A 17841-nucleotide genomic window follows, 5' to 3' on the forward strand; every position below is an offset into this window, starting at 1 on the left:
TTCTAGTTTTGTTTGTATTCACCATAATTTCAACTCTGTTCATTTGAGTATGTTGAGATAAAATTCAGTTAAGAAAATAATTAGTGTACATGTGTTGATACATTCTGTGCTAGAGCTGGCTTCAATACAAAGTACATAACAGCCTAATTCAAGTTTATTTTAAGTACTCTGGTTTGTAATGGAAGTGACTGACATCTGGCAGTGCTGATGGGTATTCTAGCAGTACATATTTCACCAATTATCTCTTTAAGATAAGAAACTTTCTTATTGAGACTCTTCTCATATTATATGGAGAATTGCCCTTTGATCCAATATATGTCTGTTTTTTTGGAGGCAAATAAATGTATATAGGATTTGAATACAGCCGATGGAAAAAAAAAACCCAAATCTGCTTTGATAAAGTTTGGTTCCTCTCATAGACTGGTGGCTTCTGTGACCCACAGCATGCAGGTGATATGACCCAGGCAGTCACAACAATGGTACAGTGGGTCAGCTTAGGGAGAGGAGTGGAAAGACTGCCAAGAAGATTTCCACACCTCAGTGGGGCACAATGCTGAGTTTTGGGCCCTCATCACCAAAGTTTGGAAAGCATGCATGAAACAGGATAACAAATCTGGGGGACCTAAGTCCTGACACAGGTCCTTATTTCTGAGATCAAAGATGTAAAACTTGAAATTTCTCCTTCACACAGACTCAAGTTCTGAAAGGATATGTAATAGAAATAAGTGTTTTCCTGTGCCAAAGGAGGAAAAGAACTATTAAAGTGCAAGGGGAAAATAAAGTAAAGAGCAGAAAACAATCCAGAACTTCATTCCAAGCAGACCTCACCATAACATCTTGGTCTCTGCATCTCTATGGAGTTTATACAGAGGGAACAATCACGTTTTTTTTCTTTCTGATATCACCACAATGAAATAAATGTTTATGGTATAAATGACCTTTTTTACGTGGTCTGAACGTACACACCAATTTTAGCATCAATGTACAAAATGAGAAGAATAATATTACTCCTTACTCTTTCACTACCCAAAATGCTAAATCCTAAAGGGAAAGGAGATTTACCAGGATTTTAGATAAGATCTGAGAATCTTCCCACAAAGTGAGATAAGCAAATTGGATGAAGGGCTTTGGGCTCTTCAGGAGGGATAGACAGCACACATGAGGTGTAGGAGTTGCAACATCTTAAAGGGAGAGATTTGACTGAACAGCCCTTTATGTTAGGGATGATGTGATTGAGAGCTTCTGGGTGAGGATCAGAGACACAGAAGGCAAAGCAGACATCATGGTGCCTATTATCTATTGCTCAGCCAAGATCCTTGTTGAAGATGGGCACCTGACTAATAGGCATAAAGAAAAAGCAAAGACAATCAATGCTTTCAATTGTGTCAGTCTCTAATAATACTGATATACCTTGGGCTGTCTGGTCCCCTGAGCCAGTGGACTGTCAGTATGGAAGCAGTGACTTTGCTTGCGTAGATAATGAACTTGTAAGAAACCAGCAATATCAGCTGAATGTTTACAAGTCCATGGAGTTTTGATTGGCTTCATTTTGGAGTAATGGAGTTTGTGGATGTTATTGCAGGAACCTCTCAATCATCTACCAAATGTCTTAGGAGTCTGGGAAGATTCCTGCTGGCAGGAATCTAGCCAGTGTTAATACAACCTAGAAAAAGGGTATGAGGAAAGAATCAGGAAACTGCAGACTGTTAGTCTAACCTCAGTACCTGGAAAAATTATCATAATGGGTGCTGCTGGAAGACATTTAAAGAAAAAAATGTAATCATCAGACACAGCCAACATTAGTTCACAAGGGGAAAGTCTTGTTTAATTAATTTAATATCCTTCTGTGATTAGGTCACCTGCCTAGTGGATGAAGTGACAGCAGTGGATGTAGTTTTCTGGATTTTAAGTAACTCGTTTTATACTGTCCGCTACAGCATCCTTCCGGACAACTTGTCCATACATTGTGCAAGATGAACAGGGAGACATTACACTGGGTGAAGAACTGACTGGAGGGCTGAACTCTCAAAGGGCTGAAATGACTGGGCTATAAATGTCTGGCAGGAAGTCACCAGAGTGTTGACTCTCTCGAGGGACAAGAGCCCCTGCAGAGGGATCTAGATGGATTGGAGCATTGGCAGATCATTAGTGGCATAAACCTGTACAAGAACAAATACAGTCGGAGTAACACTGGACCAAAGTCCAAATTTGGTGAAGAGTGGCTGGAAAGCAACCCCACAGAAAGAGGACTGGGGGTGCTGGCTGACAGGAGCCTCAATAGGAGCCAGCAGTGTGTGCCCTCGCAGCCAGGAGGGCAAACCTCACCCCGGAGTGCATCAAACATTACACAACCAGCTGGTCAAAAGAGATGATTATCCCACTGTGTTTGATACTGATGCAGCCTCACCTTAGGTATTGTGTGCAGTTCCAAGCCCCAAAACTTAAAAAGGATGTGAAGGTCTTTGAATGGATTCAGAAGAGGGTACCAAAGACATGAGAGGGCTGGAAGACATGCACTGTGAAGAGTGGCTGAGAACGGCATTTGTCTAATTTGGTGAGAAGAAGGCTGAGGGACAACCTCAGGTTCAAATCTGCTTCCATCAGGGAAGATTTGTAGTTGACATGAGGAAACATATCTATTGAGAGGGTGCCAAACCCTAGTGCAAGCTTCCTGGAGAGACTGTCAATGCCCCAAACCTGTTGGTGTTTAAGAGGCAGTTGGATTATGCCCTCAACTTGCGGTCAGGCACTTGGACTAAGTGACTGGTGTATGTCCCATCCAGCTGAACTCTGCTCTCCCTTTCCTCAGCAAAAGGTCGGTGGCACAAGTGAGCTGAGGAAAGTTAACCCTTTGGCTGAAATGCATTTTGAATCCCATATAAACACAACAAATTGGTGTGTTTAACAGAAGATCTATGCAACTTGGTTTCAGTGGGGAAATGGAGTATGACAGTGATAGCAGAAGTGGGCTTTTTTTTGCCATTTGGAAGAGTTGTTGCTTGCCTGGCTCTGCTTTGGGCACAGATCTGAATTTTCTAGATCTGAGAATGACCAACCTTTCCACCACACCAGTGTAACCTCCACTTTTCAAAGCCTGTGTTTCCATGCTGGTCCTTTGGCACTGGCCAGCCCAGCTTGTGGCTCTGGTTACTCTTTGGCTTTTATCCAGGCTGTGGCTGCAGAAACCACCCCTTGTATCCCCACAAAACTGAGTTTGTGTCCCCAGTCCTCACTGCACGGCCTCATGAAAATTATCCCTGGTTTGCAGAGAGGGAACAGTTAATGGGGATGGTCCCTGGGCTGCAGGGTTGGTTTCTGCCATGGCCTAAGTAGAGAGGAGTACCATGAGGTTAGTCCCTGGGAACTGAATGGCAGAAGAGGAATGAGGAATGCCCAGCTGTACCTAGTGCATCAGTGTGTCTGCCTTGATGTGCACTTCAAGGAAAAGGAGGAAATACTAGGAAGAATGGCATAGAATAGAATAGTATAGTATAATCCAGGCAAAAGGGACCTGTAATGACCATCTAGTCCAACTGTTTGACAGCTTCAGGGCTGACAAAAAGTTAATGGTTTCCAGTGCCTTGTCTTAAAACATCCTAAATTCTGCCAGGACTGGGGCATTCCTTATATAGCTTTTATGGAAAATGTATGTTTGGCCTGGTGGGATTATGTCTGCTGAGGTCTGTTGCTATTCAGTGTGTGGCAAGTCTTGGTGTAGTTTGGTGACTGCCATCAGCATTGCTCAAATTAGACACATGATGGATGGTTGGTGGATGAAGGTTGGAAATGGGTCATTTTGCACAGTGCAGTTGTGAGCTCTCCATAGATCTCCATGTGGTCATGGCCTTTTGATCATATGGTTTGGTTTTCAGGTCTACAGATTGGGTGAAAAGACAGAGAAGAAGGCAAAGAAAAGTCGAACAAAAGAGTTTGGGAATCTTATATTTCTCTTGCATGCAGGAGAGAGCATGGATGTTTCTGCATTCTGACAGGATTTCTCCAAAACTAACTGAGTACAAGGTAAGAACTGTACTCTCAGGGAAATCTATCCCCAAATCACCCTATGTGTTTGTATGCCTGGTAGGAATTTCCTGCAAACCTCTTAGATTGTATGGTGGCACCCTAAGTTCATTGCTAGTACCATCAGAATTTCTCATAGTGTGACTGTTCTGATGAAGACGTAGGTATGAAAAAGTCATGTAAAGCAAGAAATGGGCACACTTAAAACGCCTAATATTTTAGAGGGGAGATAAAATGCTGTTCTCCCTTACAGAGTTTTCCCAGAGCCCATTTTCAGAGAAGAAAGGGTGGCTCAAGAGGATGAGAGAAGAAAGAGTTCGGTCCTTCAGCTTGGGAAGGAGCAGATTGTCCAGAATTATATGTTAACCAATGTTTACCCATAAAAGCGAGAGCTATAGATCTACAGATTTTCAGGAAGAAAGTGGGAATTCACCATCCCTGGAAGTGTTCAAAAATGAGTATAAGTGTCATTTTGTGATATGGTTTAGTGGGCATGGTGATATTCAAATGTTGGACTGGATATTGCAGGTCTTTTCCAAACCTAATGGTTCTAATTTTCCTCCTTTGAAAGTCTCTATGGAAAACCTGCTTGAAAGAAATCAGACTATATTAATTTGGTTAGTTGTGCCTTTGATGCACAGAGGTTTGGAGTTTGTTTTTATATACTTAGCAAAGATGCAAAATGTCTTCTTCACCATATGCCTTCTCAAGAATAAGGTGAACAGAGTGATGGAGCTGAGGATAGTGGGAACCCAACAGCACAGGAGAAGTGTGTCCCAGAGACAGGACTCCCATGAAGGCACAGCAGACTTACAGCTGCCCACAAGGAAAAACTTCAGGCCTGCTTCCCTGACAGGGATTAGAGAAATCTTCCCTACTTTTCCAGCCCACATAGAGGTTTTCAGCCCACAAGTGTTCCCGCTGACAGCCCTAAAGGCACTACAGACCGACAGCGAAATTATAGTTCTGTAGCCTTTTGCCATGTGATTTCTGTTTCCTTTTTCTTGCTGACTTGCTCTGACTGGGAAGATTTTTTTCCCCATAGTTTTGAAAGGTGATATTTCTTCTTAAAGGATCATGAGACCACAGGGTCAAATCCTTCCCTTGTTTTTGTTTTCTCCTTTGTATGCTGGATGCATTCGCTGACTTGTGTTCCAGAGCTGTGATTGGCATCAAAGCTGGCAGTGACAATTGTCTCTACTGATCTCTAGACTTCATTAAATTAGATAGTTAACATTCAGAAAAAAGCTTTGCTAGTTTCTGCCAAAGTGAATTTCCTTGATTTCCTCTCCAGGCTTTTTCCTCCCCTGCCTGGCCCTGTTGCGGTTTTCTGAGCTGACACAACACAGTAATGGCTTTTTGTGAGTTTCCTGCAGGTCACCTTCCAGCTCAGGGCTGGGGCAGAAAATTGAGATAGGCAGGACTTGGAAGCATGCCCCAGCCCTGGGGGGCTTCACAGCCCTCTGAGGTAGCCCCTCATTTTGCAAAGGGGTCAGGGCATACTACAAGCCTTTGTTTTCAGTTTGACTCCTGCACCTAGAGAAGTGATGTTCTTTGCATCCTACACTCCCTGGAAATCCTGCAGGTAACCACATAGCAGGTGATGCCTACCATTAGTAGGGAGTGAGAGGCAAGGATCTTTTTCTCTGTGCAGACAGGAATTTGCTGCTTTTGTGAAAAAATTACTTTTAAGGACCCATGACAGTAATTTTTCTATAGCATCCCATTAAGTTTTCACTGGTTTTAAGACAGTCATAATGCAGCACTGAGGTCCTGGTGGGCAGTGGGTTTCCTTTGATGCAGGGATGTGATCTATTCATTCTGCTAACTCTCTAGAGCTGGTGATGATCTGGAGGCTTTCACTTTTGTCACCCCAAAACAAGTTCATGCAGCTGACCCGCAGGAAAATTGTTTTAGCACTTTATAATTGTGTATGTCTGAGAATTCACGGAGAAGTAAGCACACAACGTCATTATGAAAGCAAGGTGTTGCACTACTCCTATTGAAGCACGTGGAAAGTCTATCAAAAGAAAACTGACATTCAAAACTCCTCCAGCAGAAATATTGCATGGACAGAATAGAGGCTAGGTTGGGTCTCAGCCTAGTGCGAATCAGAATAACAAGTACGAAAAACATTTCTTGAAATACATGCAAGGTTCATGGCATGTAATACCCTAACTAAAAATATCTGGGTTTCTTGATATGCTCTTTCGGATATTGATAATAAGTGATGGAAGTGCTTGCACATAGGGTAACAGCAGATATGACTCTTCCAGTCAGAAAATCTTCACATCTACCAACATCTACTTCAGTTTGCAAAGCTGTAGTTGTTCATGCTTATAATGGGGAGGTTTTAAAAATTATTGATCAGTGTTTAATGTTAATTAGCCTTTGTAAGAACATGTTTTTTTACTTACTACCTATCTTTTCTTGAACAGATCCCACTCAGTAAGGTATGCATTGAGAAAGTGCTCATCCTTCATCCCAATTAAAAACACTGCATGAACTCTGCCATCCTGACCACTGTTTTTTGGCAGGCTTTCGTGGGTTTTTTTTACTCACTCTGCTCACACGCTGTAAGTGCACAGCAGAGGCATATGCACGTATTAACTGGGTAATGTAAGAATGGCCTCCAAATTATAGGTGCTCTGTCTGGGTTTCCAAAATGTGGGTTGGTCTTTATATGCAGTTGGACACCTTGGATATGGTTGTGGTTTTTGAGAGTTGTGCTAGTAGCTTGTAATATGTTAGACAAAGAATATCTTTAGTGCAGTTGTGCTGGAGGGTTAAAATGTGTGTGAAACAGGAACTGAGAAATTGAATTAAGATTTATGATTATTTTAATCTAATTTCATATGGAAATAAGGTTGAAGACATCCCACTTATTTGGGTATATGTGCATGTGTGTCTTCCTTTTCCTTGGGTGCTTTCTGAACCATAGGTCTGATAGTGAGTATGGATTATTGGATTATCTCCTGGTTAATTAATGAATGTTATTAATAGACATGGTAGGAGAGAAAGGAGGAGAATAGTACTGGTGCCTTCTCTTAGAAGAGAGACTTCAAAGTGAATGCAGTTCTTGCTAGAGGTGGGATAAGCCACATTGGAGCATGGTGCTTTGGGAAACCATCCATGTGAACTCCTGCTGCTCCCTCCTCTGTGCCCATTCTCACATTCAGAGGCCCTGAAAACCCATGGTGGTGGCTGGAGACTGGTTCTCATGCAGATTTGTAGATCTTATTGCTATTGCCACAGGTTTCATGGGTGCATCTTCAATACTACAGCACATATGCAACCAGGACAGTGTAATTTACTAAGTGTTTTGAGATCTATGTGTTTGATGATTTTATTCCAGGACAGGGAAAAGGCACACTGAGACCAGTTTGATTTCAAAGGAGGATGGTCTGGGTGTTGCTGGTATTGAATTTGGTGGCAGCAAGGCTGTGATAGACATATTGCTTCAAAAATATAAAACTCTGTGCTCAGGCTGGAAAGCAATGATGAGTGATGCTGTAGCAACATAATTTATTGTATTCAACATAATTCACATATTCATTATAACTGCTGAATTGTCAGTGCGGTGTTACCCAATGCAAGGTGCAGTTTCTAATTACAAACACTTATTCTGGTGATTTTGGACCGTATTTGTTGAATGTGAAATATTTGTGATATTTTTCTTTCTGTCAAAGAAATGGAAGGGGTTTCTTTACCTAAAAAGAAAAAAAAATGTCCCCAGGAGAGTATCAGAGAATCAATTTTTCAGCATGGGATTATACAATTTGGCTGTATAGGCTTAAGGCTTTTAATTTGCTTACACATAGATAGACTTACTTGAGCTCTATACATCACCAGATCAATGCAAATCTATTTAATAGAAACTTGGGTCAATATTAAAAGAATTCCATTAACCAGCAATAAGGACCCTGGAATAATATGATTACTATAGGCTTCCAAAGCACACATAAAGAATCAAGGATTTTCTTCATACTAAGCTGAAACAATACCATGGTAGAAATCCCTCTTCTGCTCCCTGCCTCCTCAAAAGTAAGAATGAGAAAGGATAGAAGAGGCTGTACAGGGTTTTTTATGTCATGAATATTGTCTCTTTAGGTTAGCACCTCTGAGACACGCTAATAGTGAATGTTTCTTCAGCTTGTGGCAGAGAAAGTGTAGATGGGCAGAAAAGGTCTGGGCAATTACTCCAGGGGAAGACGAGAGAAATCAATGAATTCTGAAGGACACAAAGCAAATCTGACATTTCCAGAAGATAATGTTGATTTCTTTTCTTTCTTTTTTTTTTTTTTTTTTTAATTCTTTACTTTAGCCATGGTAAGTAAGGAAAAGAATAAATGTTCTCTTCCTATTGTTTTGAACAGCAAGTCCCATATTGCGGTCCTACTGAATTAACTTTTGAAGGATAAGTTTCCTGTGACTGCAGGCCACAAATATGAAATCTGCAGTGCAGAATATAATTCTGAGACCCATAGTTTGGTAGTAGAAAATCAAGATTGTCCAGAAAAAAGTTACCACTTTGCCTGAATGGAGACTACTCTTGAAAACCCCCACTGTTTTATTTTCTGTGATAGATTTCTTATAAATGGCAAAGAGACCTAAAGAGGCTAAAATGACACCTTCTTGTTAGATTAAGCCTGGCAATTTGCAAGCAAATCGCAAGCAGTGTGCATTAGCAGCCTAAAACTGAGACTTGGATGCCTAACTCTCTTTAACTAATCTTGGGCATCCCCTCTGCTGGGAAGACCAAAATAAGAATTGGTCAAACCAGATACTGGGAGGAAATGGATACGTTATCTTAGCCATCTGCATTGAACTGGCCACAAAATGGTGCAATCTGCCTGTACAAGGTTTCTATTAGAAACTCAAAATTAGAGGCCATGTGGAAAAAAATGTAAAGTTTTTAAGGTGCAGAATCAGGTGAGGAATTTTGCTTTAGGTCAGTATTCTGCAAGCATTTGTTGTATCTTCTTTGCAATGAGTTAAAAAAAGGATTTGGAATGGAGTTTGGGGAAGTATTGGAGATAGAGGTGCAGATTTGAAAAGTGTAAAATCATGAGACTGCTTTGCAGAGATAGCCACTTCATTCCAAATGTGCTGAGCCAGCTGGGCAAGAGGATTTTGGAAGGGCTTAAGGCATTGGATCCGTGCTCAAAATTTGTATATGAGTTACAGTGTATGTGAGTTAGGGAAGGATGAGGAGTGGAAACAGTAATTTGCACCTGGACCTTCTAGAGAGAGGGTTTTAAACTCTTCCATGTGAAGGCACAGAAGGCTACAGCCTCTACTATCCCCTATTTCCCAGGATCTCTGTCTCCCCCTGAGTATTTTGCATTTAATAAATTTTCTCCTCAGCTTCAAGTAAAGATTTTCTCTCTCTCTCTCTCTCTCTTTTAAGTGTGTTTTTTTGTTTTGTTTTGATTTTTTTTTTAGTGTTTTTTTTTTTTTTTTAAGAGGGTGTATAGAAATCAGATGCTGCCATGCAGGACATTGTATTGTTTTGAAATGCAATCTATGAAACAGTACTGCCTCCCCAGGCTGTGCAAAAATGCCAAGGATAGCTCTAAATACCAATATATTAACCATTACCAGCAAGTCAACACCATTCTCCATCAGGATGCAGGTGCAGGCAAATGGTTCAGCAGAAGCTGAATCCTTTCTCCTGCTTGACTTACTTGCTTGAAGGAACTTTATAGGGCTATAGCAGCCAAAAATCTCCTTTTTCCTAATATAAGGTTGTGCTTCCAAGTAGGGCAACTTACTGGTAATTTTACAGTTTTCCATTTTCCAGCAAGCCCTGTCTAATATATGCAAGGCTTAGATAAATAGACTTCCCCAGGCTAATTTAAGCATTTTTGTCTTCTTGCACTTTAATTTTCAGTCTATATTTTGCTACTTGGTCTGCATTTCTTTAAAGAGAAACCTACTACTTTAGCTTTGTCCTCAACCACTGCTTACTCAGAGCATCTTGGACTTGAAATTTAGAGATAAAATAGCCTCCTTCATGTTAACCCTTTCATTTTTAAAGAAAGTATTTTTATTTTAAAGCATCTTCATCTGCTTTCTTCTCTTTACCCACTCTTTTGCAAATAAAGTCCATAGAATGAAAATATTGAGTAAGTAGGTATTTTTCTTTTCTGTTTTTCAAACCAGCTGAATGAATCATATTTTATGTGGATTTATGGAATAGGCTGTGTGAGGAGCAAAGCTGTGTTCCTAAGAAAAAGAACTTTTCAGTAGAAGTTTTAAGGATTGTCTGTGTAACCTGTGAGCAGCAACTCATTCCTTTGAATTATAATATGGGCTATTAAGTCCTGGGTGACATGACAGTCTTTGGGTTTCATGGCAAGTTATCTGTCAGGCTGTGAGAAAGCATATTCTGGAGGTTTTTCACACTCCCCTAGCCCCATTGGCGCTGGGACTCTGGGTCTCCTTGTGAGAAGTGCTAATGCAAAAAGCATTGGCACTTGCTGGCGAGAGAGTTGGGCCTCTTGGTACGTGGGTCACTTGTCCCTTTTCAGTCCATGCAATACAGGTCAAACCTCTCATTACAGGAGGAGAGAAGGGCAATAATCCCCTGACAGTGGTGCTGCACAACAACGGTATTGTTTTAAGATGTTTCTCTGTTGATTTCCCCATTTTTCACTTGTCAGCACCTCTGTGGTCTTGAGGTGGAAATTGATGAATAAATAAAAGCTGGAAAATTGGTTTCTGTGCAGCATTATTAAAGTCTTAGTATTTAAGAATGATGTCTATCAATAATGTTAGTTATTAAGATTTGGACAGCATTTGGGCAGCAAGGACTGTCCCTAATATATTCTGGCCCACACTGAGAATTAAGGTTTTTCTCTTTCCCTATAACATGTTACAAACAGTTAAAAATGCTGATTTGGTTATTCTTTCCATCCATGATTCCTAAGCTGTGAGTCCTAAGCAGTCTTTTCACTGTGAGGGTCTGATATTTATGTGTTTTTTTCATAAATGAATCTGCTTTCATATTCCTCAGCATGGATCTAGAAAGCTCAGTGGGTATTTTTGTGTGCCTTATTCTCCCTGTCCTGTGCTCTCTTACTGAACCACAGTCTCCCAAACTCTGCTCTCGGTGGCCTGTACTGCAGCAGCATTCTCAAACAGCCTCCAAGATGGGGCAGATATAAATAATTAATCATAAGGCCTAAGCTCTAAATACAAAAGGGTAACATTGTTCCAAAGTGCCTAAGATAACACCTGCTGAATAATGCTGCTTTCATACAGTCTAATTCTTTTGCATTGCTCTCCAAGAGTTAGCCTAAACAAGCCAGAGACCTAAAGGCATTTTTGAAACTTTGCTGCCCAGCAGAGTATCTGTCATTTCACTCTGTTGCAGAAATCAGACCATTTGGAAACTTTTCCTTCCAAGTTGTAGCACGGCCTGCTTTATCTAGCATAACTTTAATGGAGCGCCCATTGATTCCTTAAGGACACTTCCTTATGTCAGCTGTGTCTCATTGCTGGGGAATTTGTTCTGATAAACCCTGCAAATGTTACTGTGTTAAATTTTATTCCTTTGCTTGTAATTGTGTCCCTTTGGACCACCTACACCCTTTCCATAGAGCTCTGGAGGGCTGTGGAAGATGAACACCATTTTGTGAGCACGTTATTCCAGATGTACTGTGTACCCTCACAGGGTGAGAGCAGTGCAATACAGTTCTTTGGATATTTTCCTCCTGCTTTAGATTCTCAGGCAGCTCTGGAAAGATAATTACCACTTTGACATCACCTATCTGGGAATGTTGATTACTTAAACACTGTCCTTGTTGACTTTATTCTTTTTAGCTGTTTTCGATCTAGACATGCTTTGCTTTTTATTTGTGTGTGTTTCTCAGAGACAGGGTGTGTTTCTATTAAATATGCATTTTCACATTTATTAAAACCTCATATTGTGGCAAGATACATATCTGGTAAAAAGATCTCAAGTCTTTAAGAACACAGGGTAGATAATGTATGGAATTGATTCTTTATGGTGTAAGGTTTTCTGGGTTGATGTAAAGTCCTTTTCTTACCTGAGAAAATCAGAACTATCACCCTAAAACAGAATTTATAGCCATGCAAGTAATTAATTCATAAAAGGAAATATTGTTTGGATTTCAAAGAAAAGTCATGCAAGAATAGCAGAGTGAGAAAAGTACCATTGTTAGTTGAAAGCTGTGGTTTAAGATGCAGCTAGAGAGGTATACCTGCCTGCACAAGGCTTTGTGGGGTTGCCTCTGCAGAGGGTTGAGATGTAAAAGATCCTCTTGTTGCTATTGGAGCTGGCAATTCTTGCCGTATTTGCTTTGGTTGGGTTTTTCCCCCCACTGAAAATAGATTACTGTTTCCCTCAAGTACTTTGTTAACACTGGAATAATAAACAGTATGTCTTTTATGAGACAGGGTACCTGTAGGACTTAACCATACAGACAATAAAAGGGCTAAGATGTGCTTGAGCTGAACATAAACACTGGCAAGGATAATGTTTTTCACTAAGTGCTTTGTGCTTCTGGCTAAGCAGAGTGGGTACCATAAGCCACTTGCAGAGATGTTCAGGGCCAATGAGTCTTTCATAAGCAGTTAAATTAAGCCTATAAATCTTGCAGGAATGAAAGATATGCTCATGTTCAGAGATGCAACAGGTGAAAGCCTATTAAAAAATAACCGCATGCTTTAAATATCCTGAGAAATTCAGTCTCTTATACTCATTTTTCACTGCATTTATAATTCTGTTTTCTTGTCTTCATCTTATCTCATGGGGAAAATCTGTTTCATTGCTGATGTCCCAATGCAGCTTCATCCTTTCAGTTGTTTGTCCTCTATAATCAACAGATGCAGCAGAGCTCTTTGTGGGGCTGGTGTCTCCCAGGAACCTCAGGCAGCCCTCTGATACTCTTTTTCTTTTACAAGCAGGCTTTGATAGTGAGTTACCTGCTTGTGGAAAGCAGTGATTCTCAAGTAGGAAGATACCTCCACCACTAGCAATATCTTTGCATCAATTTAATCACAACATACAGCTCTCCCCACCCCCAGTATTTTCCTAAATTTTCTGCATAATGGTTGGAATAAACTAAAGAGACACCATAAGGGCAAAGTGTGCTTATGAGCCTACTGATTTAAATCTAGTCCAACTTAATTGAAGCCAGTCTTGTTCCAGGCATGCCAAGGGCAGAACTGTGTGTTACTGATATTTAGAGTCTGGAATGAAAGCGCAATAGACCTCCTTACTGTGTGCAAATTAATACATACTGATAAAGTCTGCTAAAAAAAAGTAAAAATTTATGGAGGTGGTTGATTTCTCATCACAATACTGGATACTGCAAGTTTATGCTGGATGGGTAAACCATTATGAGAATGGCTGAGAGCAGTAGTTAGTTAATAAAGGGAGTCAAGTGAAAACTTCTGCAGGAAAACAAGATCACTGACAGCATATAAGCAGATGGCTGCACATTTTGTCCACAGAAAAAGCAGGGTCCAATGGATACACAGCCGGGATGAGCTGGTAGAGCCCCATTTTCTTGAGAGGAACCATGACCCCTGCATTTGAGCCAAAGGTTCAGTGTTAGAATCCTATTGGAACAGAGCAAATGGGTAGATGTGTTTACCCAGCTGTGCCAGCTTCCCAGCATTCTTCTGGGGAATCATTGTGTGAGGGCAGGTTTTTGGAACTGTTTCTTCAGCTCTGACCCAGAACAGGTGCAACCTCTGCCGGGACTCTCCTGCTCTAGGGAGGCTGATGATGATGGTGTATTTCCTGCGAGTGCAAACCTCAGTGCTGAGGTGGACTGGGAAAGAAAAACCAAACTCTTCCATTAAAATATTCTTTTTCAGCCTAGTGCTAACAAGAGCAAGTTTATTTTCTTCTACCTTTCCCCAATGCCAGCAATCTCTGTGCATAATCTCAGGTCTTCCTTTGTTAAAATTTTGTCACCCAGCCAGTTTTCCACTTTAACATTTTTCACATTTTATAAAATTTCTGCCTTCTTGATTGCTGGCTCTTCTGCCTTGCAAGGCCTCCTCATGCAACCTCTGCAAATGAACACAGACTTCACTGCACCACATCTAGGTTGATGTGCCAGCTGGCCCTCTTCAAGGCACACGTGGTCACTGCAGCAGATTCAACACCCTAAATAACTTTCTAGGTAAGACGTTCAGGCTCCCAGGTTAAAAACTCAGTGAAGGGAGACTTTGGCATCTGCAAAACACTCCTGTTCTCATGCTGCACAGGTCAGCAACATCCATTAAAGCCATCTGTGCATTGTGAGCCTCTGTGCTGGTTGGTGGGTCCCGATTCCCTTGCAGTACCCGCATGTGTGCGTGCACTTGTGCTGCTTCTGAGGCCATGATTTCTTCTCTGTTTGATGACATTCTTACCTGCCTGCACAGAGTTGCTGGATTTCTGTGTGGCTTGTACACACTCAGCTTTTTAAATCCGGGTGGTCTCACCAGCCCCATATCAGCAAGATAATATAGTGGGAGAATGGTTTCCTACCTCTCCGCTAATTCCATCACCCTTCTCATTCCCTGTGGAGTTAGTTAATATGAAATGCTTGCCAGATTTTAAAGTGAGCTATTTTAGGGAGAAGGACCTCAGCAGATTGGAGAGATAGGAAGAGAAGACAGTCTGAAATGCAAAAAAGGTAAATGCACCTGGGGAAAAGTAACCCCATTAGGCTGAGGCCTAATCTTCTGGAAAGCAGGTCTGCGGAGAAAAGCTGATAGTCCTGGTGGTCCCAGTGGGCAACAGGGTATCCCTGATCCGGCAGGTCCCTTGTGGCCAAGAAGCACAGTGGTATTCTGGGGTACATTATGAAGACCATTGCCAGAAGGTTGAGGTAAATGACCCTGACCCTCTACTCAGCCCTGGAGTGCTGTGTCCAGTGCTGGGCTCCTCAGTGCAAGAGAGACTTGGAGCTCATGGGGCAGGTCCATGGGAGGGCAGCAAGGATCATCGGGTGACTGGAGCATCTCTCTTATGAGGAAAAGCTGAGGGGGTTTGGCATGTTCAGCCTCGAGAAGAGCTGACTGAGAGGGACCCTCATCAATATCTATCAATATCTGAAAGAAAAGTACCAAGAGGATGTTTCCAGGCTTTTCTCAGTGGTGCCAAGCACTCGGATAAGAGGCAGTGAACAGAAATGGATGTACAGGAAGCTCTACCTGACCATGAGGAAGAACTTCACTGAGCAGTGACCATGCATTATTACAAGTTGTCCAGAGAGGTTGTGGAGTGTCCTCCACTGGAGATATTCAACAACTATCTAGACACAATCCTGTGCAATGTGCTCTAGGATGATCCTGCTTGAGCAGGGAGGTTGGACCAGATAACCCACTGTGGTGTCTTCCAACCTTACCTATTTTGTGATTGTGTGAACCTTCTTTTTTTATTTTTTACCACCTACTGTTCCAACATTAAGGTTTTCTAAGACATCTGTAAAAGCTCATGCCCATAAGATCAAGTAGCAGGTATGCCCTTGTGTCTCCTTTCCGCCACAGAGGGAGGCAAGGAGCCACAGGCTAGGCACAAAAAAAAGTCTCTCTTTCTCCTCCTCCCCACACTCCCTCCCTCCCCACACTTCTCTTGATCTGCTGGTGGCTCCTAAAAGGATTAATTAGAAAGATGTGAGCAGGGGTTGGGACGTCAAAAAACAATCGTCACTTTCATATCTGACCCCTATCACCAGCTGCAGAATTAACAAATTGAATGTCGTCAGCAAACAGGAGTTGCAGATGATATGAAGTTCATTACTAGCAGCACAGGGCTTGTTTTCAAAGCCCAGTTTAAACAACTCTTGCTGATTAAATTCCTTGCTGGGGCTCCTGCCAGACACATTTAGAAAATACGGATGTCTAACAACTCTGTCCTTCTCTGCCTGTCTTTTCTTTTTTTTTTTTTCCACTTTTTTTTTCTTTTCTCTTTTTTTTTCTTTTCTTTTTTTTTTTTTTTTTCTTTTCTTAACATGTGCCAATTATTTGTCTCCTATCTGCAGGTACTGGCAAGTATCAGCGCTCTGGTCCCACTGTCTACAGCCTTATCCATTTGGCGCCTGCTTCAGCCCTCTCACATTACCAGCAGTGGGGTCTGTTTTCAGCTGTGAAAAGCTGTGAGCATGACTCCATTCTTCCCCTCCTCCCACTGCAGACTCTCTCCCCCTTTCCTTCTTTCCCTCTCATCCTTTTGCTCCCAGGACTCCCTTCAAGAGCTGTGAAGCAAAAAACCCAAACAATGGTAACCTGCTAGACAGTGGCACTGGGGATTTGTAACCTCCCTTGAATTGTGTGGTTGTGTCTCCCCTGCATGTGAGCACCCAGAGCAGCCAAAAGCCCACTTTAGGCAGGTTGCATGACGGATCATCTTCTGGCTGGGCTGGACTGGGATGGAGAGACAGGAGCTGTAAGCAAGCAGATGGGAGAGCCATGGGGATAAAATTCAGAGCTACTACCTCAGCTTCTCTCTAATTCAGGAGCCCAAACACTCTTTGAATAGTTCTTCCCCTTCCTAAAACATCTTTTTGTCCTCTTTACTTTGATCATTTCATGTTTGTTTTGCTCATCATACATTTGTAATTTTTCTCCACCATTTCTTTAGGAAGTGAGGATGGAAGGATGGAGGAAGGGAGGATGGATGTCTGCTCCTTCTCACACTCACAGTAACTCCAGGACTTGGCAGGATGGGTGGCTACTCAGCTAGAAAAAGCTATAGATCTCAGAGGTAGGTTGTTCCTGCAAGTTTGGTGAAAACAGGCAGTCCCCAAAGAGGAGAGACATCATCAGGGATCTCCTTTGGAGAAGATGACCAGCTCTCTCTATAGAGAGGTGATATGAAGGTCCCAGCCCTGGAAAAGCCTTGTCCAGGCACAGAATACGGTACCTAGGAATCAGACTATGAGACAGAGCTGGTGTTTGCTCTATTGATGCTTTCTTTTAAGTTGAATATCACAGCTAAAAATGTTGAGCCAAATTGGTAGAATTTTCAGAGATGCCCAGGAGATGGTGTGGAAGATGACTGTCCTTTGGGGGCCAAATAGAACTGGGGCCCTGCTGCTTAAGTACCTTTTTTTTTTGGCAAACTCACCCAGAAGAAAAATACCACGGATTAACAAAGAAAAGTACTATTTAGCTATCCTTTTGACAGCAAATTTGTGGTATTAAGGGTAAGAATACAACACAAATTTCAAATAATTTTGTAACAAAATTGGGTTTTTCTGTATCATTATTTTTCTGTTGTAGGAAGTACCTTGTTTTCCACCATGGCAGCTTGGTCCCTGAAGGATTTCAGAAATTTTTAAATGTGGATGAAACAGTCACAGAGACTTGCACACAGGTATCAAGTTTTTTTTTATTATCTCTTGGGGTTTTTTGGGTTTTTTTGTGGTTTGTTTTTTTTTTTTTTTTTTCTGTTTACCAGCCATCTTTCTGCCTCAGTGTAGTATTGACAGTTACAGGATATAAAACTACCTTACATCTTTATCTACCCATTTTTTCCTCATTTCCTCTCTCTGACCACCTTTGAGAGAGTGTTGTTATAGAAAATGACTGATTCAGAGCAGCATGTCTAATTTGTACATTCCTCATTCCTAGGCCTCTTGCATTCCTTACACTATGTTTTACTGGTTTTGATTTTAAAAAAGAAAAAGAAGTGAATTAATTGGGTTTGGCACTTTTTTTCCGTCCCGCTTTTTTTTTAATGTAATTGAATGCACTGAATTATAAAAAAAATGACTGGAGTGAAAGAGCACTCCACCACTCTTCACTTTGACACTTCACCAGCGTTTTTCATTTCCAGGGCTCCTACTGGTA

The 17841-nt window shown here is 41.5% G+C and overlaps 1 long non-coding RNA gene across 1 annotated transcript; it reads left to right on the top strand.

Annotated features, from left to right (window-relative positions):
• Positions 1–11080: 11080 nt before the first annotated feature.
• Positions 11081–16707, top strand: LOC137481918 (uncharacterized). The gene is made up of 3 exons (XR_011003761.1): positions 11081–14183; positions 16032–16145; positions 16639–16707. It is a non-coding gene; the product is annotated as an uncharacterized lncRNA (long non-coding RNA).
• The last annotated feature ends 1134 nt before the right edge of the window (positions 16708–17841 follow it).

The sequence above is a fragment of the Anomalospiza imberbis genome, chromosome 1 (assembly GCF_031753505.1).
Source record: "Anomalospiza imberbis isolate Cuckoo-Finch-1a 21T00152 chromosome 1, ASM3175350v1, whole genome shotgun sequence".
Classification (NCBI taxonomy): Eukaryota; Metazoa; Chordata; class Aves; order Passeriformes; family Viduidae; genus Anomalospiza; species Anomalospiza imberbis.